The following is a 26215-nucleotide window of genomic DNA, read 5'->3' as shown; positions in this document are numbered from 1 at the left end:
TTTGCTTCAAATGCTTCAAAAATATTTTTATGAATTAGCCCTTAAAATTGTAATTTATACTGGTCAGTTACGATTTATCCGTTGGCCCCCGGGTCAGTGCGCCCCTGTGCGCTATCCGCTAGCGCATGCGCCCTGCCGCCGCCGCTGAACAAGAAACAGTGTGATGTTTACATGGTTCTTTTTCCCGAGATAACGGCCGTGGCGCCTCATATCGCTATCAACTACCACCTTACCCTTCTAAACACGTCTAAACACGCGTAAAAGTTTTGTTTTTCTCTCAAATCCTCGCTACAGGATCGTGTAGATTCTAACCTCCCCATACTTGATGGAACGATCCCTTCTACGGTACAAATTTCAAGTGCACCCCGTTGTTGAATTTGACACCCACCTCTGGTCTGGAGCCCTAAGATACTTGAAAACAACCCTTGCAATCTATCAAACGGGTGGTACTTTTAAAGGTAATTTTCAGATCTGGTCACCAAACATTGCTAAAGCCATTACAAGCAATGTTTCAATTATAGTGTTCTTACATCAGGGCATTACTGAGAGTATCTTCAACTCCGTTGGAAGATACATAGTATCAAATTATGAAGATTTGAATAAGGAAAGTTGTGTGTGCCACGGCCGAGAAGTTTGACTATCCGTCCTCTCTGCCTTCCACTGCGGGGAAACAGCTTGTAGTTAGTTAAGTAATAAGTCATTAAGATGATTCTTTATATTAATTTAATAGTACCCACTCAAAAAAATCACTCATAATATATGTTTTCACTAGTTTTGGGCCGAAGAAAAAAGAAATCACACACAGTTTCAAATGTGAAGGGATTTTATTGTTTCTTTTCGGTCCGATGTACAGGATAACGGATTCATGTTTAAAATAACTACACATACTAGCCTGCAAACACAAGCTTTACCACGTAGCGAGATCATCTCATTTGATATACTCTATTATGAATTTTAAACTTAGTTACTGTACCTACAGACTAAATGACGTAATTGTCTTATTTTTTTATAAATTAACATTTATATCTTCTTCATTCAAATGATTTATCCAGTGATCCAATTCAAATTTGCTAATTTGCCGAATTTAGAAATCAGAACCCTGCAATTTGTTATTTTCCTGATAGGTCAACAATTATTATGCCTTGCTCGTTTCGGGCAATTTATAAAATTGGCGTTCCTTCGATAGTTTTGGGTTCACTACCCATCACGATCACGCGATGTTTGATGCTGTATGGCAACTATGGCAACCACAGATAAACCAATAGAGGTATTTTGGGGGCCTTTTCCGTATCCCCGAAGTATGATCAATTTCATCTTATTTTGAATGAAATTGGTAAAATAATTTCGATTGTCGAAATTCTTCTTTGGGCACATAATCAGTTTCATTAACCTCTCTGTGGCCTAGGATTTATTAAGGTATTATGAAAATTGGTGACATCAGTATTCTTTTAAATCAGTGTAGGTTACATTTCTAGAAATTTTTCATTCTGTGTTATTTGGTAAATGAAATCGAATTGATAGAAAACTTGTTTTATCAATTTAAACTGGTAGTTCTGTGTTAACTGTGTATTACTCCGATTTGAAAGCTCGCAATAGTCGCAACGCTCGTGCGCTCGGGCGGAATAAAAAGGTACTATCAAATACGGCTACCATCTTGAAAGGATTGACTAGACACGAGATACACAAACAAATTTACAGACAGACGAATTGCAAGGCGGTGGAATCAAAACAAGACTTTGCCACGTTCAGTGAATAAGACACGGAGAAAAATAAGTAGATATAGCTGATTATTCAAATCTGGTTAAAAACGGGATTGCAGGCCGTTTCCTATTAAAATTTTAGTACATTCGTAAAATATCGGACCACTTGTTCATGCAACTGCGGTGCGTTCGTCCTGATAATATACAATGACGAAATGCGAAAATATTCTTATTTTTATGAACACTTGTTCCGACATCGCGATAACACATTCGTGTCCACTGACATTTTATTAGGAACCAAGCAATTCATTTTCAAGGTTGCAATCCCGTTTTTAACTGGATTTCGTAAAATTTAAAGAGATGCATAATAAATTAGCAATATTTTATATCAGTACATTTCCGCGTGGACATTTCATCTGAAGGCCGAAGGCAGGCAAACGAATTTCATAATGTGTTCCAGCAAGGATTTCAATGTTTGACCAATTTCACCAGAAGTAAGGAAAATTTGAGCTCACTTGGATCACACGAACACGTCAACAGTACACTTCTCTCGGTCTTCTCTTCAGTGCGTTCAATTTAGTGTTTTTGGCATGGTCAATGCAAGTGGAAAAGTGCCGCAAGGGGTAACTTGAAGTAATATTTAAATCTTTCATTGGCCTCTTTGTGGAGCAAGCTTTTCAATCTATATCTTTGCAATAATAATAATGATGCTATCTACTTACCGAAGTAGAATTATTACTACATTTTCAAGAGAATGCCCGATGTAGTTTATATCGCTGCTTAATTAGTGATATTAGGTAGTACGTATGAACGAAAATCTACGTTAATGTATGTCGCAAGCGCATGGCATAAGAAGTTGGCAACACTCCAGGAAGACATGGTACAATAGGCTGTTTCGCAATATTATTTCTATTAAACATAACATATCCTTATTCCCTGACTTAGCGGTATAGTATGTACATAATTAATTAGTGTGATCTATTTACTAATGATTTCTCAAATTTTTCATCTTCTTTTAATTCTATAACTTCTCCATCCTCTTCTTGCAACCCAAACTAGCTATACATATTTTTTTCTTATTTCTCAATTTTATATTATGGTAATTTATAGATTCTTGTCCGCAAAATGTAAAATTCACCTGCCATAACACAGGGTCATCCTTATCATGGAGGGTGAAATATCACAAAAAACCACATGTACTCTCTAAATCATGTTTTTTTTTGTATCAATAAAATAAAATAAAATAAAAATAAACTAAACTGTGGTTTGTGGTTCACAGTTTGAAAATGGCCTTGAAAGCCGAAAAAGCTGTAACAATAACAAAAACCAAAAATACTTGCAGAACTTGATAATTATATTATTAAATATGATTTTAATTAAATTTAAAAAATGTATATTTTATTTTCCCTTGACGAATTACGCATGTGTTCGTTTTCGTTCGTGAATGTGGCATTATTGACGTCACGCCGGCTAACATCGGTGACAGCAGTCTTACGGGAGTGATACTGACGCGGTTGCATGTTTGAACTATTTAAGATTGTGCGGTTTTAGATCGTTTATATTATATGTGATTGAAAATATTATAATGAAACATTTTTAGTTTGATAACCGGAATCAGAAAAAATTGCTTTGTCCGCACATTTCCGATATCCATAGTTTATAAAAATAATTGTAAGCGTTCTTAGGTTCTTTTTAGATATAGTCAATAAATGTTAGACAAAAGGGTACATTTTTTTGATACGTTGGAAGAAAAAATATTTGATTATTTTTAGGTTAAGTGCCCATAATTTGAGGAATGGCTTTGTAGCATTTGTCATAAAATATATTGTTCGATCTGGGAAAAAATGCTTTTTAAATAAATGTCATTAACTCACAAAAAATTACCACAGTTTGCTTTTAAATCAAGAAAAATCGTTTTACCTTCCATTTCAAGACGGTATTGGCTACACATACAGGGTTTTCCAATAAGAGATGTTATTTTGATATTCAAAGAAACTTTTCCCGTAAAAAATCGATGGTTTCGTTGCTTGTATGGCACGTAGCGCCGTCTTGTTGGTAGTAAACCTTGTCCAGATCAATACCATCCAATTCCGGCCATAAAATACATAAATCATCTCTCGATTGCGCAATCCATTCACCGTAAATGTTGCTCCAGCCTCATTTTCGAAAAAGTGAGGTCCAATAACTCCGCCGGACCATAAACTGCACCAAAAAGTCACACTTTGAGGATAGAGAGGCTTTTTAACAAAACCTCTTGGGTTTTTCGAGCCCCAGATGCGACAATTATGCTTGTTGACGAAGCCACCGAGGTGGAAATGGGCCTCATCACTCAAGATGATTTTTCGATGGAATTCTAATAATTAATAATAGTGAATTTTAATAATTTCAATGCGTTGTTGAAGCGTGTATGGTTCCATTTTTATTAATGACGTAGTTTTTAATTGTCAAATATCAAAAAATGACAGCTTCAAAAATAATATCTACCGGAATAGCGGGCTATTCAAAATAACACCTCTTATTGGAAAATCCTATAAAATGTGACTGAAGCAGATGGTCTCTTGAGCACGGGATTCCACATTATTGTTCTGACAATAATTTCTTTTTGCACATATAAGCTCCATGACACATAAACGCCATGAATTTCAGCACGTACCATTTTATGTTCAGTACGCATATTTTTGCACATAAATTTGTTTAAGTACCTTTATGTTTTTTGTAATACTTTGCAAGAATCACTGCCTGGACCAATGGAACTTTGTCAACATCATTTTTGGAATTTTGTGGCTAAGTCTTGCATCTGTATATAACAACTGGGTCCATTTACCATACACACGAACAACAGTAACAAAGATTCAGTAATGTTTTATAACTAAATAGTGTAAAATAAAGTCGCTATCCGCGTCTGTCTATTTGTGCGCTTAGTTCTCTTAAACTACACAACGGAATTTTATAGGGTTTTCACAATCATTTAGACATTTTTTTCCGGAAGGTTTATGTATATTTAACATTCATATTATATTAATATAAAGAAGAGAAAATTCGAAGTTTTGTAATAAAATCGAAAAAAAAAATTTCGGGCGCTTACATTGCTCACGCCAGCTAAACCTTTAGAGACACCTCAAAATAATATATGACGAAATTGTACATCTTAAAAAGGACTACAGAAATGTCCTCAATGGTATATGTCTATCTCTTAAGGATAATCCCCAGCAGCGACTGGTACACTTCAGGCAGTTTCAACATAAAAGTTAACATAAGTTAGTGGTGATTTCTTAAGCCTAATAAAAGTGTGAGTTGAATTAAAAGGCATTATTTGCAGTCTCTTGAAACCTTCGACATTAATGCTGAAGGTATCAAAATACATGTAATTTAGCAGCACCATATACGTCTTTTCCGCCATGTGATATGCTTAGCACATCCTGGTGACACTCCTGTCAGTAGTTGTTTTTTACACACAACTTACCGTTACTGCAATAAATTATTTAATTATTTATTTACGGTTAGAGAGTACCCTTAAAAACACAGAATATATATTTTTTTAAATATTAAAAAACAATTACTATGCAGTGTGAATAAACTAATATGATTCAAGTAAAATAAACTTTACAATGAGGTTCTGGAAAATAAAATGTTAACTAATAACTCTCTTCAAAAACTATATGAAATACTGTTTTTTAAATTCTTTTGGTGCTCTAAAAAATGTCTGCTACTTTTGCATATTGTTTAATGACGGACGTAAGGCGAAAAAGACGAACATAAGAGAGAAGAAAATGGTTGGAAAGTAGATACTAAGATCTTCTGATGAAGTTAAAGCAAAATAATTATATTGACAACTAACTATTTGGACTCCGCTGCAACTCTAAATTGTGAAATCTAACCATCTCGATATTATTGAAATGGCTTTAGCCATGTTTAGTGACCTAATATGAATAATCATATACGTTCCATCATTCTTCCCATCTACTTCCTCTCTTCTACCCACTCACTTCAGCCTCACAAAATACCTAAAATTGGGGATGCCAAAGTCTCACCGTCTCTGGACAGCCGGTTTTTTGTGCGGTATTAACATTAAAAGAAGCAACCTTAAATTTAGTGCAAATAAATATATATATTTAAAAACCCTTATCATATGAGGTAAGCATAATTTGCCGTGTAGCAGTATTTTGACCCAGTGACCCATTTTGACCTGTGGGCATAAAGCCAAAACTAACCCTCTGTAACAAGAATGGGGGCACTGTGACTTCAAAATGTATTTTTTTTAATGCAGCTATTTATTTCTCCTCAATGTAATGAACGATTTTCCTCAAGCGATAAAACCAGCATATCTTATGCACTCTCCTAATCGACAAATTGGCAACATGGCCGGCCGTAAAAGAGGGAACAAATCATCACCGTGGATAAATCCTTCCAACCGATTACACCCTCTCCCCTAGTGGCCACAACTGTATACCTCCCAACCCACAAACCCCCGCCATAAAACCCCGATAAACCTGTGCCACACGGCAATAAATCTCGGTAAATTAAAATGCAGACTGGGAATTAAAAATGGGGATAGTTTAGTGATGACACACAATAGGGAGTTGCAACGAAAACGCGTTATGGTGCGATGTGTTCGTTGAATTTTCACTTTAAAATGAGAATTATTGAGCAATGCCACGTTGCTGGAATATGTGTACTCGTTTATTTTTTATGAAATTGTACTAACAGAATCTAGAATTTCGAAATAAAACATCTTCATATTCAGTTTTATATGAGTAGGTAAAAATAAATATTTAATTATTAAAGACAATATTAGCGATGTCTAAAAGAAAATCTGAAACAGAAAAATCAGAAAAGGATACGGTCACATCTAGGACTCGAACCCAGGACCCTTGTTTTGCCGGGGCACTGCTCTACCACTGAACTAATGGGACCCTATCTAAGTTGCCAATAAAAATGTGCGGTGAGAAAAATGAAGACAATGTTGGTAGTTCCTATTCGAAGAATGATTCAGTTGAATATGACCAAAGGATATAAATATTATGGATGAATCGAAAAATAATTTAATTTAATATCAAATGTCCAATTTCTACATTCAATTAAATTAAAAGTCTGATTTCGTATTTAATTTTATGTATGTAGGATTTTTTTGTGCTGTAATATATTTTTTTGAATTTACAGTTTTTACATAAATTAAAGTAACGTATCGTGACAAAATGTATTTGTTTTACTTACACACCTAACTGAAGTGCCCCAGCAACAAACTTATGATTTATTAAGTGATAAATTGAAAATGTCCACTTAAGAAGCCACCTTATTACCCTTTATCAGTATTCTGGGCAATGAGTGTATATATTATGGTAGTTAATCCCTGAATTTCTGCACTGAAAAAAATCCATACTTCTGGTAATCTGATATTGTTGGAAACTTATAAATAATGATAAAAACCTGCAGAAATTTTGACGAAGAAACCTCCAGCGATTTATTGTAACTTTTAGAGAAAATCGCGGAAGTCTGTGTACAGATTTTACAAAAACCACCTCCACAATAGGGACGATCATATCGCCTGTTATCTAGTCCAAATCACTACATAGTTCCATGCACAGGCCTTCACATCCCTTACGCTTTCCACCCTTTTCCGGTTAGCCCTTCCAACCAGCGTTTCTGATAAGAATGGGCTGATGGCGTCAAAGCTGACCGGCGGTCGGGGAAGGCTCTATACTATACTATAGTACAATACAGCCTTCGTTTAGGGGAGGCCACAGCAATCTACCTGTCGAGGTGGGGCCGTGAAAAATGACCCTTGCAGTCGAACACTTTTACAATCTAAGTCATCGATGATTTATCGGGATGTGATAATAGACTTTTAGGGTTTATTCATTGCGATAAGTGCCTTTAGCTTCCTATTTGTTGCCGATTAACAAACTAAAACCTTTTTCTGTTCCATGTTGTTGCCATGTTCTTCATATGCCAAGAAATGTAACATTTATCACAACCAATTATCCAATAGGATGCATGATCTGGGTAACAAGTTTGGTTGTACTATTGATATATTTATTGACTCCATTTATAGAACTAAGCGTAATCTATACCAGCACTTTGCTGAATCCTACAAATTATAGCAGCGATGGTAATGTAGTTTTAGTGATTTGTCTAATATGTAATTATTTTCTAGTTCGTTTATTATTTTATGTTACTGTTACATGTTTTATTTATATTGTATCATATTCAGTTTATCAGTTGTCTCGTTATTTCACATCTTAAAAACTTTGTGTAATATATTTGAAAGCTCACTAAGTATATTCTGTTCTTAAGATCAATAAAATACTTAGTTATACATGTTGTAAAGATGCAAAATATGGTAATAAATAGTATAAAAATATTTGAAGAAAACTTAAAGTTTTCATGAGAAATACCGATGTTATAATACGTTGGCAGAAATTCGGAATGCAGGTTCTTATACGCATTACTTCTGTTCGAAATAATGCTATAATATGCTAATAAATTTTTAATTCGTACGAAGCTGTCATAAACATAAATATGTAACGCTTTTATTATAATGATCAAATACCAGAACATTAAGTTATTATTAATAGTCTAATGATTCAAACCTGCGTTTTACACCACCATGAATACTTGATTGTTCCGTTGAAGTTTACAAAGAAGCCATCAGAATAATGTGGAAGTCGCTTCGTATACAAACGTAATGATACATCATTCAAAATCAAACTTCAATGATTGATTGATAAAGTCGTGGACAAGTACAGTAAATATGTTACCCATAATTTGTTGGACAAGATTGTTCTACAATAATAATAATAATTTTGTACCCAAGTAGTCTAAAATAAGTATACGCTTTAATTCCTAACTACATAATGCTTCAGTTGTCTGCTGCTTGTCTAGTTGATGGACGATGTGTTTTTGAATATTTAATGAGTGCGACACGCTTTATAAAACCAATTGCCCATAAAATACCGTCAAGTAGGCGATTGTTACCTAATTGGTTTCTGATGTTTAGTCAAATTGATTCATGTGAATTGAACGATTGATTTTTTTTAACAATTTACGGAATTCATTTGAATGTGAAGACCTAATCACTAATCGATAAAAATATTAAGGCAAACTCGGTAGTACGAAAAAAAGATCCAAAAAGCATGCAAGGCGGATTTAAGCGTAATAAACAAGATTAATAAAAGGTTGCTTTGATGGGTTGGACGTATAGAGATTATTGGATGCAGAAAAGAGAGTTTGACGCGCAATTTGATATGAAAATAATTCGAGGATGCCCAAAGTCAAATACTTCATGTTTTTTCATGTGTCCCAAATTCTGCAATTAACTGGAGCCAACAGGATTACGGCGTGATCTTTCTCCAGGGCGATGCCGAGAGTATCTACCATTGTAGCAATACATTTACTTCAACCCAATTCTTAATAATCTTCAGTTTTAATGGTTTGTGATTGAAAATTGTAATTTATTGTGTGCGGTTTTAAACCATTGAATTCACCTAGATTTCACTGACTATCCCAACTTTTAATGTTCTATAAATGTGACACATAACAGTTTTGAAAACTTGGCATAGTATGCCAAAAATCGCTCGATTGGATGTAACTCGTAACGTTCTATTGTAAAGAACTTGTGAAAATTTTACCCATCAAGAAATAATACGATTTATTCCGAATACCAATAAATCTTCTTCGCCGCTGATTTGCAACGTGACAACATAAAACAAGACCTCTGGGAAAAAGCGTGAATACTTTCAGAGTAATTGACTCTAAATGAGACGTACGAACAGATTTCCAGTCAAGATACTATTAATTACAGGCCGAGTGTATTAAGAACATACGGAACAACTGTTACGTTAATATTGAACGTGTAAAATAATTATCTATAGACTTAAATGATTTTGAAAATAATTCTTCTCGGTTTACTTGTATATCTGAAGCAATATTTTAACACGAAATTGAAAAGGGAAACTAATATTTTAATAGTAAATACTAATTTTTATTTTATACGTAATATTTTTACTGTCAAATGAAAATTTCCAAGCACCATAAGCCGTGATGCAAATGAGTTATTTAGGTATTTATATCGGGGTTTTACAGATGATCTCACTTATACGAGAATATCCACTATACAAAACCTCATTAATACACAACATGTAAATACATTAAAAATGTATATACTCAGCCACAGATACATTAATTTGCAAACATCTTAATAAAGATTTTAAAAAAATATATATAAAACTTTGTAAAAGCTCACTCAAATGACAAATAGTACTAAGAGAGGCAAGAGACAAAAGAGACACAAATAGAGACAAAATAAGTACAAATAGAGACTCAATAAACACTAATAGAGATACATTAACACAAATAGAGACACAATAAACACAAATAAAGACAAAAAGACACACAATAAACACAAATAGAGACACATTAAACACAAATAGAGAAACAATAAGCACAAATAGAGACACAGTAAACACAAATAGAGACACAATAAACACAAATAGAGACACATTAAACACAAATAGAGAAACAATAAGCACAAATAGAGACACAATAAACACAAATAGAGACACAACCGTTACGTAATATAATTAGCGCAATATATTTTTTAGCAACAGCAGAACTTTTTTTTCTAAATCCGTATAAATTATTGACGAAAATGTCTACTCAGAGGCGGATTTGCCCTTAGGCCTATGTAGGCCCGGGCCTAGGGCGGCCAGATATTAGGGGCGGCCAATCGTGACAAAAAAGTCACAGATGATAACAAGAAATTACTTCCTAAGTACCTAAATATTCTACGTACAAAATAGCGATATGCAAGAGCGTGTTCACACACAGCACACAGCGCGCCCCCACGCCCCGCAGCCGCCCTCGCCACACCTATGATGGGTACTGAGAAAGGGGCGGCTACATGCTCTGGGGCCTAGGGCGGCCAAGACTGCAAATCCGCCTCTGTGTCTACTTCAGCACGCTCTATCTTATTATATAGTCGACACAATTGAGTCAGAGGGTATAAAAATACATTTTAATTTAAAATTAAACAGTAACTTTGTAAACATCACTTATGGCTAAGTAACTGTTTAATTTTAAATTATAATGTCACATCACAAAGTAACCGCTTCATATGAAGAAAAAAATACATTTTTTTGTAAAAAAGGGTTGTGAAAATTGCATGCAGCCAGAACTCACCATTCGAGAGTTTTCCATAGTATAATTATTATAAACACGATTTATATCCTAAATAAAATTAAGCCTTTTGAAGTAGGTAAAAAGTTTCTTTTACATCTTGTTATAACTAAATAATTTGACACAATATTGTAGATTACACTCGCTTGTACATATTTCATGTACATAATTATAGGCTCTCAAATTCAGCAATTTCCCACTAACATTTTTTAAACTACTACGTACGCACAAAATAATACATTTTTAGGTACGTTTCCCATGATTGGACCTAACTACATAGCATAACATGACGTGGGTAGTGCCTATCTAGCAATATAAAGCATAAGCCAGGGTATTTTAAGATTTCTTTCAGTCACTGGCCTATAATATCACAGGTTGGCGTGACTCGTGACCATTACCGGTGGCGTCCCCCGCCCTTAGAATACCTCGCCGCCTTGAACCACCCGAAAGGGAAAAAGGGGTTGGCGCCGGTAATGAGACGGAAATATTGCTGTGCCAAACCACGAACATGGAATTAAGATGGCGGACTTACACAAAATGTAAATTCGATCAAATTATTGTGGTTATTATTTAAAATACATTTTGTTGTTTCAAATCTAAAAGTATCGCGATGTAGGTAAATTACAACATGCAAACTAGATAATGGAAAAATAGAAAAAAATTCTGAATATTCTTGACATTCTATCAAACAAAACAGAAATTTTTAAATAGCATAATAGTCCCGCTATCTAAATTTGATTAAGCATAGTCCCATGTCTACAGAGGTAGGCAGAGATAATAGAACGTCACACCCGAAACACACCTTAATTATTCACATTCATACGTTAACGAGCTAATTTTTCATGTTAGTACCGCTCAAGAGTACCAAATATTCTCAACCGTCTTGAGACTATGGCATCTCCAATTGTGGTGTGTTGTAAGGCTAATGGCAGAAGGTTGGAGATGTGGAAGACAAATATGAGAAACACCTGCTACTCCGATCTGGCCACCAAACACGGCCAAAACTATTTCAATAAATTTTTCAATTCAGAATAGTAGTCACATGTAAAAAAGGTCAAATAAGTTTTTATCACAATCAAAATAAAAATGTAAAAAAAACACAAAATAAACAATTAAAATTTACTTGCGCGCTCCGGGATTTGAATCCACGACCTCCAGATTCGTAGCCATGTGCGTAGCAAACTACAGGGTTTTCCAATAAGAGGTGTTATTTTGATATTCAATCGTAAAAGATCAATGGTTTCGTTGCTTGTGTGGCACGTAGCGCCGTCTTGTTGAAAGTAAACGTTATCCAGATCAAATCATCCAATTCCGGCCATAAAAAATCACTAATCATCTCTTTATAGCGATTCATTCACCGTAACTGTTGTTCCAGCCTCATTTTCGAAAAAGTAAGGTCCAATGACTCATAAACCATAAATCGCACCAAAAAGTCACACGTTGAGGATAGAGAGACTTTTCAACAATAACTTTTGGATTTTCTGAGCCCCAGATGCGACAATTTTGCTTGATGACGAAGCCACCGAGGTGGAAATGGGCATCTTCACTCAAGATGATTTGCATTTGATTCACTCAAGTGAATTTTAATAATTTCAATGCGTTGTTGAAGCGTTCCATTTTTATCAATGACGTAGTTTCTACTTGTCAAATGTTAAAAATGACATCTTCAAAAGTAACATTTACCGAAATAGCGGGCTACTCAAAATAACACCTCTTATTGGAAAAACTTGTATACGCAATATAGTTTAATTATAATGTATGTGTCAACAGCTATAGTAAATAAACTTATATAAAACACGTTATAAAAATTATCATAATTTTTTTATACTCACTAGCCAAATTCGTCACAATGTAAATGCACCACTACGAAAATAAACACTTTTTTTTTCCTTTTTTTAGTTTCAGTTCTGCATATCATAAAAGCACTCGAGTGACACTAAACGATAACGTATAACGGTACCTAATTAATATCAATGTATCATTTTTTATTCATTTCTCTTATAAGCTATGATTTATTAGGATGCAGTTATTCTGCTAGCAAAAAACCTTCCTCAATCGCAGCGCTAAAATTTTTTAAAAAAAAGTGGGTGTGTCAAGCCTACGCAAGACAGAAGTGAAACTTCTAGTATTCCTCTCTCTCTATTTTCATTTCATCATCTCTATTTTCTCTCTTAGGTTAGTTTGAAAATTAGAGGTTAAATAATTCAACGACGAAGCATGGATTTGCTTTTTCTAATATTTTCTTATAGATGAATGACGTTCGATTAATGTATAGTTCCAAAAATTTTCAATTTATTCACAAGTATACAATATTACATAAATAACAATATTACAATTAAATATCTCGTCACTACTCATTTTTAACACTGAAATTCTGTACCAAACCGTATGAACCACAATTTATGAATGTGGGTTCTGTTGGTTTGTCGGTTTCTTACCTTTGTCGTCTGCGCCTCGAGCCGGTACAGCCGAGATGTTCCTGGTCTCGAGGAACTGTCTCACCTTACTGCAATTGCTTTCCTCGAAGGTTCTATCGGAATTATCCACATTTTTGGAGGCAGCACTACTCACTAAAACCAGCAGCAGCAAGCTGAACGCACAACACGTATATTTACACGGCATTTTAAACATATTTTTTAAAGTTTATAACAACTTCCTCGACAGTAAACAATATTTATATACTGGAATACGAATGGAACGGCAAAGCGCGCGACGCGAGCGCTCTCGACGGACGACTAAACCAGACTGAACGGCGGACGGACGGTACAGGAAAGCCCTGTCCACGTCTGTACCACAGCTAAGGCATGCGCCAAACAAAATTATACTACCGAGTAAAAAAGTACTTAAATAAAACACATAAAAACTTTTATGCGCATGCTAATGATTTGTTGCTTTTACTGAAAACAGTGAACGGTGAACGGTGAGCGGTGGTGGGGGTACCCGCATTTTCGTGTCGATCCTGACTCGGTTTTACTCCGTCCACGAAAATCCATTACGCGCCTAAAGAAGTTTCACTTCAAATATCCATCTTGATTTTAATTAGTTGGACCTCGACTCTTTTAATATTGTTGAGTTTATAAATAATTCACTAATGATTTCCGTGATGTGTTCATTTGTGAAAGACTTATTTATGAAAAAAAGGAATGTATTCAATTTACAAAGCAAAAATTTCACATGTGATTCATTGAATTATTTTTAAATAAATAGATTTGATGTATCTCATAAGGTTTAGTCAGCGTTAACAATGTAGTAGTGCCCGAAAATATATTTTACGACTTGATTATAAAACATCGACTTTTCTCTATTTTATTTAATTATAATATGCATGAATTACATATGTAAACTTTCCGGAAGAAAATCTCTAAATGATAGTAAAAAGCTTATCAAAATCTGTTGGGTAGTTTAGAAGAATTAAGCGCACAAACAGACAGGCGCGGATAGCGACTTTTTATGCTATTTAGAAATTTTTTTGTTATAGTTATGTATTTGTTGCATTTCTTTCATCGTTAGTAAGGTTGTATACATAATTCATTACAGGTTGGCGCAAAAAACCTAGGTGTGGCATTTTGTCATAAAAATAAAAATAGTGCTTGCGATTTTGACACAGGTAGGTGCCGCAGAATGGGGTCGACGTGGGACGAGTAAAAGACCGCTGATGGCTCCGTCGTAACCTCTCCCTCTTTCTCATTAACGACACGTGTCACAGAATGAGAGGATAGAACGAGTCCTAAGCGGCAGGACCAAAGTCGTATAAAATTGCTGCTGCGTTGAATACACTGAAGAGATGAACAGATAGAAATGTGTTTTGGGCGTGCCCCTGCTACTAAGAAGTAAATTAAAAATTTGCGTAGTTCTGGTGAATTGAACACACATTTTCCAATATTGAAATTTTTTTTTATATGTTAACATTGAACTAAAAAGTATCAACTTTTTGGAACAAGTGGGAATATGGTATCCCTGATTGGGCTATATTATGAAGCTGATAGGAGTGGGGAAAGGAAATGAGATGGGGAAGTGGAAGGTTATTCAGATCTAGTCTCCAAACAATGCTTAAGCCATTAATTTCAAGCACCGTTTCAATTCTTGATTTTGTTTTTTAATCACGGCGATATGTTCTCTAATTTATTTATTTGAAAGATAGTTTAATATAATAAAATCATAAGCCGTTCATCTCACTAGGACATTAAAAAAACAATGAAAACTTGGTACAGTATTTAAAGTATTAACCAACAAAATTATTACAAATGTAAATATTAATTTTATTTAATTCAACAAGATATTACTAACAAATCTAACTAAACTTGAAACAGAACAAGAAACAGAAAATAAAAAAATAACGGTCGCAACTAGGAATTAAACCTAGGATCTCTGTTGTCTTTATCCACTCGACCTTTGGGAGGGAGAAGTTGAACCGATTGTTACGATAGAGGCGCAAAATATGAATTATTCATTTTGGCTATTTATAGGATTTTATTAATGGATTCCACTATAAATCCATTAATAAAATCATTTATAGTGGAATCCATTAATAAAATCCTATACACAGCCAAAATGAATAATTCTATACATATTTGAGGCAAACTGGAAAGAATTATTATTTCTCTTAAAAAATGCGTATTTTTGCATGACAGAAAAAATAAAAAAATACTTTTATACAATTTGACCATAAAACGCTGGAGGGGTTATACGTCATATTTGTTGATCTCATATTTCAAATTCAGAATAAAAAATATTATCTGGCAACTAATTTTTCCCATACATTTGGCAGCTACCTTTTTTATCTTTATCTTTTTTTTATTTTCTTTGTCTTATTCTGTATGTTTCAATTAGATTTATTAGTATTATCTTCTTCTTCAATGATATATCACCTTCAGAAGTTGACAAATTATGATATTCAAATTAAAATTACAGCTGGGCAGTACGTTTATAGTTGGCAACGATAACATCCTACTCAACTAATTAAGTATGATAAAGTACCTGTGGTGGCTTATCAGCCACAATCATAGGTCATCCATACCGATAATGAAAAGAGGGATAGTTTAAATATTTATTAACAAACAGTAACAATAAGTAAATGAAAATGAAAATAATCGATAACTTTTTTTTTTTTTTTTATATATACAATAATATTATTATTGGGTTTATAAAAACAGTTTATTTTTTTACAGTTTGATAATGCCTTTAGAGGGCGAAACAGCTGTCACGCGTAATAATAATTACACAGCAGAACTTGTTTAAAAATAAACTGTTTTTATAAACCCAATAATAATATTATTGTATATATAAAAAATAAAAAAATAAAATGGAGTTCTACAAATTAAACTTAATAACAATAAATAATCGATAACTGTTTAATAACAAATTATTATAAACAATAATTTGTCTCTTAAAATATTCATACAAATTGAAAATATTTACCTACTAAAAATAAATACCGCCGACGGGAATTGAACCCGCGCCTTCTGATTGCCGGTCAGGTGCTCTGAACCACTGAGCTACGTCGGCTTATTTCCAACACGCCAAATAATTCAATATGTACTAGTACTTCAATCAACAATCAATGCTTATTATATTTTTCATCTGTAAACAACCATCTTTATTTTTTAGGAAAGGCTTTGTTAGTGCTAAATTTTCCACTAAATGGCGTCGAGACATATTATATCTACATTGTATGGTATATTTATACTGTTGTTATTCAATTAATACATTTGTTAGTGAAATATTTTGACTTGTCACTATTTTGATAAACTAATGGTTTTTTATGAATAGCACATCAGTTTATCATTAAAAAAATGATAACCATTTGATTAATCTGTCTAGGGTTAGAAGTCGAAAGATTGTATTAAATTGGTGACATCCATTTTCATTCAATCGGTATTACAGATAGCACTTCTAGAGAATATCTGAACAGTGTTGTTGGAATCTGATATTTTATAGAAGAAGGATCTCAAACGAGTCGGTAATGATTGTAGGTGTGAAATGCTATTATTTGAGAAGGCAGTGACTCGGTTACTAAATAAACAAAACGTGTCGTAATGATTTTGAGTAAATATAAACATCTATATAACATAGAGCTCATAATTGAAATGAATTATTTCATATAATGAGTGAGCACGTAGTGTAATCGCTTGATAGCTCCACAGAGCGGTAAGCTCATTGACTCTGAACATAGAGGAGGTCAAGGAGTTCAAAAATCTTAAAGAAAAGCAAATAACTTCAACGTGAAAGTAAATATTTTTAATTTAAATCATTTACTTCATTACTCGTATTAGCACCTTGTTTCAGAATCGAATATTATATCTCTTAGTACCAGAATGATCAGGTGATCATCATTATCGTTTAGTGACCTTTTTTAAATGCCAATACCGCACGAAAGTCCCAACCGCTCCCGTGTGGTGCCAGCGTGACTATGGCATCCTGAAGGTAGTCGGGATCAGAAGAAGAAGAAGATGAAGGCGGGTACCTGGCTGTTCAGATCTGGTCACCAATCACGACTTAAGTCATTTAAAGCAATGTTTCAATTTTTATTGGTGATCTTTCAACAGAACTTGCCGAAAATATACTATATACACTATTTTTAATGAATTAGTTGTGTAACAAAACAAATTAATTTGAACACGCTACCCCCGGATTCCTAGTCAAAGGCAATATATCTCGACCACGGATGGCGTCTGCTATAAATAGTCAAGTAAATTAAAGTCCTTCTCCTTTTTTTAGCCCACATTTGGCATGCTAAATGATCGGTGAAATATTATAAATTAATTAGTATAATAAATTAATTATTATTAATCAATTATTATAAATTAATTAATATAATAAATTAATTATTATTAATAAATTGTTATAAATTAATTATTAAAAATTAATTATTAAAAATTAATTATTAAAAATTAATTATTAAAAATTAATTATTAAAAATTAATTATTAAAAATTAATTATTATAAATTAATTTTTATAAATTAATTGTTATAAATTAATTGTTATAAATTAATTGTTCTAAATTAATTATTACAAATTAATTATTACAAATTAATTAATAAGATTGTGTGACAAACATTGTGTTTCCACTCGGATTACAGATAATCACACTGCCACTCTGTCACACTGTCATTCTGTTGCACTGTCATACAATGCTAAAAATAAGAAAAAATAATTACCTACTTCTGACATCTCCGCGTATGACAAAAATTATGTTTCCACTCAGACTACCTATTGTCATTCTGTCACACTGTCATTCTGTAACACTGACATTCAGTTGCACTCTGCAACAAATAAGAAAAAATAATGGCATACTGCTGACATCTCCGTGTGTAACAAATATTATATTTCCACTCAGACTACACACTGTCATACTGTCATTCTGCCACACTGTCATTCTGCTACATTGTCATTCTGCCACACTGTCATTCTGCTACACTGTCATTCTGTCGCACTGTCATACAATGTTACAAATAAGAAAAATGTGATGACGTACTGCTGATATCTCCTTTGACACGTCTCCTCGTATCGTAAATGACATAAGGTATTATAATTTTAGCGCACACCCGTGAAAAATCGCGGGATTTTATAATTGTAGGATTTGCAAAACTAAAATTCTTGTAAATATACAGAGAATATTAATAAACATTTTATTTTTAACTTTGTATCAGTTAGATAATAATGAGAAGTAATTAAGTTTTATTTTTCCCGAAATGGAAAAAAAATAATTTTAGAAGACATTTAGATAAAAAACGATAATTTGACTTATTTTCTTCACTCCATAATAATATATTAAATTGATTTTTTTAAGTTAGAGTTCATTGAACTACTTTACAGACAGACACACAACTGAAATTAGTATTTTTGATGGAGGCGGTACAACGGAGTTCGCAGCGGCAGCACCATAAAAGTCAATAATTAATGTGTGCGAAAAAGAAGGCGGTATAACAAGTAACAGAGAGAAGAGATGTGCTTAATGTGTACAAATAAATGCGAGCTGGTGACCTTTGTATGTGCCAGAAGTCCCCTGGAGCGGATCGGCCACCTGACCTTTGGAAAGGTGGATCGCTGGAATATTAAAGGGAGGACTGCAAGAGAATAAGTACGCCACCCTAGACCTTTACGCCCCTAACTATGGCTGCTAAATATTGTACAGGTACGTTGCAATAATTAACAACACTCCAGTGACTCGGAGATAGACTATTCTTAGACCAGGGCAAGAACATCTTCAGAAAGTCTTCGACAGAAGAGGTTGATATTATTGAAGATAGGTTTTCTTGGAGAGTAAAGCTAAGTCTTTCAAACTTAATAGTAAGGCTCATTCTTCACCTTTCGTATTCAAATGTTGAATATTGAACGGTCTGTGAAGAACTGTTCAGCATTTGATTTTATCATGTTACTAGGACTCGACCATGCATTAAAAAAATGATCGAAATTATTGGATGTTATTTAGCTACCTGATCGAATAAATAATACGTTTGATGCTCACATCAAACATACTCGTGTGCACATGATATATTTATAAATTTAAACGAGTATCTTTGGGGCATTGCCTGTTCGCTGGAGGAAACACAAAGGCCCGTTATTTTTCTAAGCGGGGTTCCTTCACCTCGCATTACAGCGTGCATTACCATGGGATGGCCGCCACTTCAATTATTATCATTAGTTGATTCATTCATTGGAATATCTACTACAACGCACACTACCTGATACCTGTGTTACCTGTTAGTAGTTATCGGGTACCGGTAAATGGCTGCAACGCAAATAATGGAGCAATCTAAATGATCAAAAGCCGAAAAAGCTTTGAGATTGAAAAAAATATGTTTAAAGATTCTCTCTGCAGCTTAGAAGATTGGCCGTTTAGAATTTGGTTACGGTTTTTATATGTCAGTTCACCGATAGAAATATGTTCTAAGCGTATCCATATGTCGAAGTAAACTATTTTCTTTTTCTACTTCTGTTGAAATCGATCAAAGTTTTTAAAATAAAGAAATTCTTTCTTAAGCAGAATATCAATTTCATTGGCCTGTGTTTCCTTTCAGACCGGTATAGATCATACTTCTAAGAATTGAGTACATTGTAGTCGTACGTTTTAATCGAAAATGAAAGAACATGAAAAGTTGCAGAAAAAAGATGAGCAAGTTTCATGCAGTCAGAGTTCATCTTTGGAGTTATTAGTGAGACACACGAAGATATGTCGTGATTGTTGTGAACTTTCTTAAACCTTATGCACCCGGCTTAGAAAATACTAAAATCTAAACAATTTGAAATACCCGATATAATCTGCATGGCAAAAATGCAACTCGCATTATTTCATTTAATAAAGAAGAAACTGTGAACAAGTTAGCACTTGACTGTCTCATTGTCTCATTCCATCATTCAAAACACATAACACATCACCTGAACGGGAACAGTTACAGTCGTTAAACAGAATGACAAACATCACTACTGGAAAACTCCTTTATCATAAAACCAACGATCCACGCTAGAATGATACTTGAACACAAGATTGGTAACTTCATAAAAATAACTTGGATTAGTTAAACATATTAGCTGGGTACTAGAAAAATAACAACTTTGTGGTACGACACCAGATTATGTTTATATCAACAGTTATGGTTTTGCTTAACAAACAAGTGTGTAACAAACCGTGAAATTGTTTCTTAAATCGCTATTTTAAACTCTTGAAATTGCAAAATTTTCAATAAATTGACAATAATTTATTAATCTCAGCTAAAGCCAGGTCATTACTACTAGTACAATAGAATAGAAGCTAGACGGACCTTTATGGATAAAAGCCATTAAAAACTAGAAGAGACTCCGCAGATATAATATATCTCTATAAAATTATCAATGGCTTTATTGATTGTTCTCCCCTTCTGTCTGAAATTAATTTTAGAGTCCCGAGCGTTAGAAATAGAGAAAAATCACTTTTTCATCTCCATAAATGTTCTACTAATATCAGACAAAATGCGTTTATATTCAGAGCCTGTAGTATATTTAATAAGAATTTTAATGATATGGACATATTCACATGTAATTTAAGAACCTTTAAAAGATATATAATAACTAACATTAAATAATTTTAAATATTCTACTGGAAGTTATCATGTTGTTGCTTTGAATCCTTTCCAGTTACTTACCTTCCAATTTATACTCATGTGTTCAATTTAGTTGTAGGTATACATTTATTATATTGTTATTATTGCTATTGTGTAGTGCTTTTATTGATTGCAGCTGTGTTAAATCTTACAATAAATTATGTTTTGAATTTTAGCTATCAGTTAACTTTAAATTTTTGAAATTTAGATGGTTATTAGTATATCAATTAACTTTAAATTTTTATTTATTTGTGTTCTTACATCTTCTATTATTTATTATTTACAATATTGTATTTTTTGTAAATCTCTCGGGCCACGGGTACAGAACCCTTAGTTTTTTTTTAATATTCTTTATTATTATTATAATTTTAAGTGAAAATCTGTTATTGGATTTTATCTTTATTATTTAGTTTATTCTTATATATTTAAATAATATGTTGATTTTCACAAATAAAAAAGAATAACTAGTAAAGTGCCTTCTGGGCTTGTTTCGTGATCAAACAACTCTCTTAACAAACGGGCCTTAGGATTCTAATGCTTAGAGCACAGGCGTCAGATAGGTAGGTATGCTGTCCTTTTTCTACCGGTATAACAATGGAAGATGCTCCGAAGAACTAGCGTCATTGATCTCCTCGGCGCGCTTCATAGTCAGGAAACATATGTACACGGTTGACATTTGTCACATGAGAACGGATCGCTTTTACGACTCGTTCTTGAGTTCAACAGCTCGGCTGTGTTTCCTCCCCCTTACGACATGGCTCCCTTCGAGATCGTTGTTCACTACTTCCTCTACTCAAAACACCCTCCACACAGCATCCCAAAAGAAGACATTGGCTCTGAAGGAAAACATTTTCCACAGAGCCTCCTGTGTAGAGTGAATGTAAAAAAGGTCAAATATCATTCCAATTATTATGACAGGAACTCTGATTTTGTTAATTATTAATTTTATTTTTCAAAAAAAATAACATCATCAGGCCTTATGCTTCCTAATAAACTGTTAGTATGTACCATTGGTACTAACACAATACAGTATTCACAAAGCGGACACACATCGCATCGTTGCGTTGGGGCTTTGACCTCTTCCTTTGTTAAAACTTTGACCAAACTGCGTTACGGGAAGCTAGCAACAATCGCTCACTCGTATAAATAATAATAATACCACATTACATAACTTCAAGCGGTGATTCACTGGCACTAGGACACTGTTCTGGAAACTGCAGCTAACCAACATTCAGTACTGTATCAAACTAGTCTAAAAATCTATTTTAACTCTAGTAATTAAAGTAAATCTGGTAATCAATTTAAATATAATCAAATTAAATTGAGTTAAGCCGTTAATAAAATTATCTAGCAAACAAACTTAATTCTAGTAATTAAATTAAATCTAGTAATCAAATTAAATGTGTTAGTCAAGTTAAATGTGGTAGTCAAGTTAAATGTGGTAAATAAGATACCAAATTAAATCTAGTTACAAAATTAAATTTGGTAGTCAAGTTAAATAAGTTAATTAAGGCAAATATAGTAATCAAATTTAATCTAGTACTCAGATTAAATGTAGTAATTAGGCAAATCTAGTAATCAAATTAAATCTAGTAATCAAATCAAATGTTGTAGTCAATTTAACGATGGTAATTAAGGAAAATATATTAATCAAATTAAATGTACTCTTATATATTGTAAATAATAGGCTTTTTTCAAGGTATAACATCCATTTTTTTTTAAAATTATTTATAATTGTTCCCATTTTACTAGAAGGTAAAACCTCGCCTAGACGGTAATCTTAAAAATCAACAACACTAAAAGCATTCATCAAAATAAACCTGACTCAAATTTTCACTTATTTTAAAAGTAATAACCCTAATAATCTGATTTATTTAAATTTTAAAATAACACCTTAAATTTAATGCATGCATTAAAAATATATTTACTTTTATAAAGTTCAGTAAAATAATCTGATTAATCTATTTAAATGTTAATTCAATCTTATTAATTCGATATAAAGCTCTCGTCAAAATCTAATACGTTCATTAAATGCGTACATTCGTGTTCTCTGTTGATAGGTGAAGTCATAATTGTCATAAATCGATCTCTAAAGTTAACAGTTTCATATAAATTTCAAAAAACATTAATAAACACCGGTAAACTGTCTACTTAGTGGACAACTTTGACAGTTTAATTTGTTGCGTACTTGCAAAATAGTCAGGAAAAGCGATAACGATATTATTTCATCATTTTTGGCATCATTCAGCATAAAATTGCAATTTAGTTATGAATGGCAGCATTTGTTAAGTAAATTTCGACAAAATAACGTGAAAAACAAACTAAAATATCTGTTTATTTTTTTATTAGAGATAAACTTATGTTGACAAGACAAGGTTTTTGTGCAAAAGCACAAAGGATAACAAATTATTATGAGCAATAATTACTAGTATGAAATACAAATATAATTTGAAAAATCTTCCGAGAAAAAATTAATACCTTATTAATGCCTTGTAATTTTTTCAATTTATATTTGTGTTTCAGTTTAAAAACTTATTAATAATTTTTTAATGTTATACTAGTTTGTATTAAATTATTTAGCGGTTGAAAATAAGCCGACGTAGCAAAGTGGTTGTGTGCACCTGACCGGTCATCAGAAGGTGCTGGTTCAATTCCCGTCGGCGGCATTTATTTTTTTTTTCTTGGAAGATTTTCTCAATTAATATATGTGTTTTAGGCTAATACTTAATGTTTATTTTTAAATGTCTTGAATATATTTTTTTACTGACGCATACAACAGAAACTAGTTTAAAAAGATTCTTTAACTTTATGCGTACAATAGAAATCATGTTTCCGATACACAAATCTTTTTTCTGAGAGTCATTAACTGCTAGCTAACATTAAAATAGAATTATACATCTGAAAGTTCTAAATTGTTTGATTTTTGGAGACCTGATTTTATTGCTTGTCTAGATACTACATACTTGCTAGATACTAAATGTAAAAGCATCCGATGAAAAAGTATGTTTTGTCCACCCACCAATGTAATGTAATAAAGCTTAATCACGTGTTCAATTATGAGTTTATCTCAATCTAACTGCTAGCCCCCACCTACGTAATTTTCCATAGACGGACTTGCAAAAAACATTAAATGTAATTGTTAGAGTTATTCACAAAACGCTGAGTATGTATCAACTCCCACAACAATGTTGTGAATCTTCCTTTATGGATAGTTAAATATCGCTTACATGAGTTAAAGACTGACGTTGAAATACGAAAATACAATCATAGATTATATTATCTCTTTGACCTAATTTACAGTTTATGAAAGCTTTTGCCTCAGAACTGACCAATCAAATTGACCAAATTCAATTCGACAGATATCAAGTGTTTCAAAGCCACAAGGTGCAACGTCTTCCTTTGCTGTGTATTCCCCTGGATCCATTCCATTGGATTGTATTTAGTGCGACCCATGATTTGACCTAGATATTGCAGTGTTATAGCTCTAATATCCAACAATTTTTTTGGTAACTCATCGAACAACCTCTGTTTTAGCACTCTGTTATATTTAGAGCACACGCCTACGTCTGTGTAAGCATGTTGATTGAGATCATCGTTTCAAAAGCTGTATTCCGTTCAAATGTTTGGAATAGTGTGCAATTATGTAATATGATACACAGAATAATATATAAAACATTAGCTTTCAATAACAAATTCACCATTCATTAATTTTAATTCAACCCATCAAATATAGATAATTAGCGGACACCACTTTAAGGCGTGTCTTCCGTACCTTGTAATTATTACCTCTCTGCAACGCGCTTTGATTTATGAACAACTGTACGACGGTAATTTTTTCAACAAAAGATCATTAATGCTCATGTTATCTCTGATGGTCTTATGTTTGCTAGATATTAAAATAGAATCAATGAAAACCATATATCGTCAGTGGGGTACCAACATAGGCTGTAAAATACCCGCACAGGATCAAACATTAATTATGAATAAAATAAATAGGCGTTTATAGAAATTGTTTGACGTCTCTTTTCTTGAAGGTACCCTTAAAATGGCATAGTCGGTGCCATATAAGCTTCCCGTAAGAAGTGCTCTGAAAGAGTACACTCGTCCCTCCAAGAATATTTCCTTTTAGTATCTCGGTAGGTGGAATAGTTAAATTAGTGTTGACACCAGCTTTGATGCTAGACTGAAGTCCTACATGGGTTTTATTAATTTATTTTACGCCTTTACCATCAAGTCTTATATTTCCTAATGGTAGTGACATGATTTTCAAGTTCCTAAATTAACTGGATCTTTTAGCATTTTATGGGAGAATATTATAGGGTTAAAACAATTGTTGGAAGATTTTGCATTACATTTTTTCAGGTTACATAAGAGTCGGTTTATATGATTAACCACTTTAACTTCTTAGTTATCGTTTATATTTATAAATGTCTAATTGATTTTTGTGTTCTCTTAAACTCCGTATTCAACACTCACTACTTTGAAACAATTGTCGATGTTGCTAACGTATAGAAGCAACAACAGAGGTCCTAGGTGGGATCCTTGGGAAACTCCTGATGTGTAGGAAAATATTAAGAGATAGCTAAGATTAGTACTTACCTCAGAGCGGATGTCCAGTTAGTGGAAGATCACAGTGCTCAAATTACGGTTGCGGAAATTAATACGCAATTAATATTTTTACAACATGAAATCGTTAAAAATTAATAGTAACGCCCGATTAAAATCATGGATGCTGAAGTTAGTTGCACTCCACTGATATTTTTAGTCACCTTTTTTACAGCTACAGTATAATAAAATGGCCACATATCCAAGATAATAAAAAGAAAAGATTGTTGTTCCGCGAGCTAAATGAACGGCGGACGTAAGAAATTAGTGGAAAAAATGTGTTTCTAGGTCATTACGTCTCTCAGATTATATTGTACGTTTAACTGTCAACCAAGATGAATGGCTAATGATCCGAGCAAGAGGTCAGGGGCTCCTAAATGTAGGTGAATCCGAACCTTCACAATTCTGATGCTATAAATTATTTAAAAAACACGTTTATGGATGTTCAAATACTAAACATTACAGAATTATTTGAAAGAGGATGGGCGAGATTTTAATCCTTACACACCTAGAAGATGCCTAACATACTTTCGGCCAAGGTAGGTAATAATTCTGTTCAGGTGTTTGACTCAAATAAATGGTGAATGTTAAATCGTGAAATTGAAAATATTACGTTTCTCATCTGCCAATCTGTTTTCTAATTTTCTGCCATTGCT

The 26215-nt window shown here is 33.2% G+C and overlaps 1 protein-coding gene and 1 non-coding gene across 5 annotated transcripts in view; one reads left to right on the top strand and one right to left on the bottom strand.

Moving 5' to 3' along the window:
* Positions 1 to 26215, top strand: part of LOC149413758 (uncharacterized) — a 204944-nt gene that overhangs the window by 157850 nt on the left and 20879 nt on the right. The window lies entirely within an intron of this gene.
* TRNAA-GGC (transfer RNA alanine (anticodon GGC)) lies at positions 16307 to 16379 on the bottom strand. The gene has a single exon. It is a non-coding gene; the product is annotated as a tRNA-Ala (tRNA).

Source organism: Hesperophylax consimilis, chromosome 21, assembly GCF_061612785.1.
Source record: "Hesperophylax consimilis isolate HC1 chromosome 21, BYU_Hcon_1.0, whole genome shotgun sequence".
Lineage (NCBI taxonomy): Eukaryota > Metazoa > Arthropoda > Insecta > Trichoptera > Limnephilidae > Hesperophylax > Hesperophylax consimilis.
The sequence above is the reverse complement of the archived record's forward strand: the minus strand, read 5'-3'. Positions and strand labels throughout refer to the sequence as shown.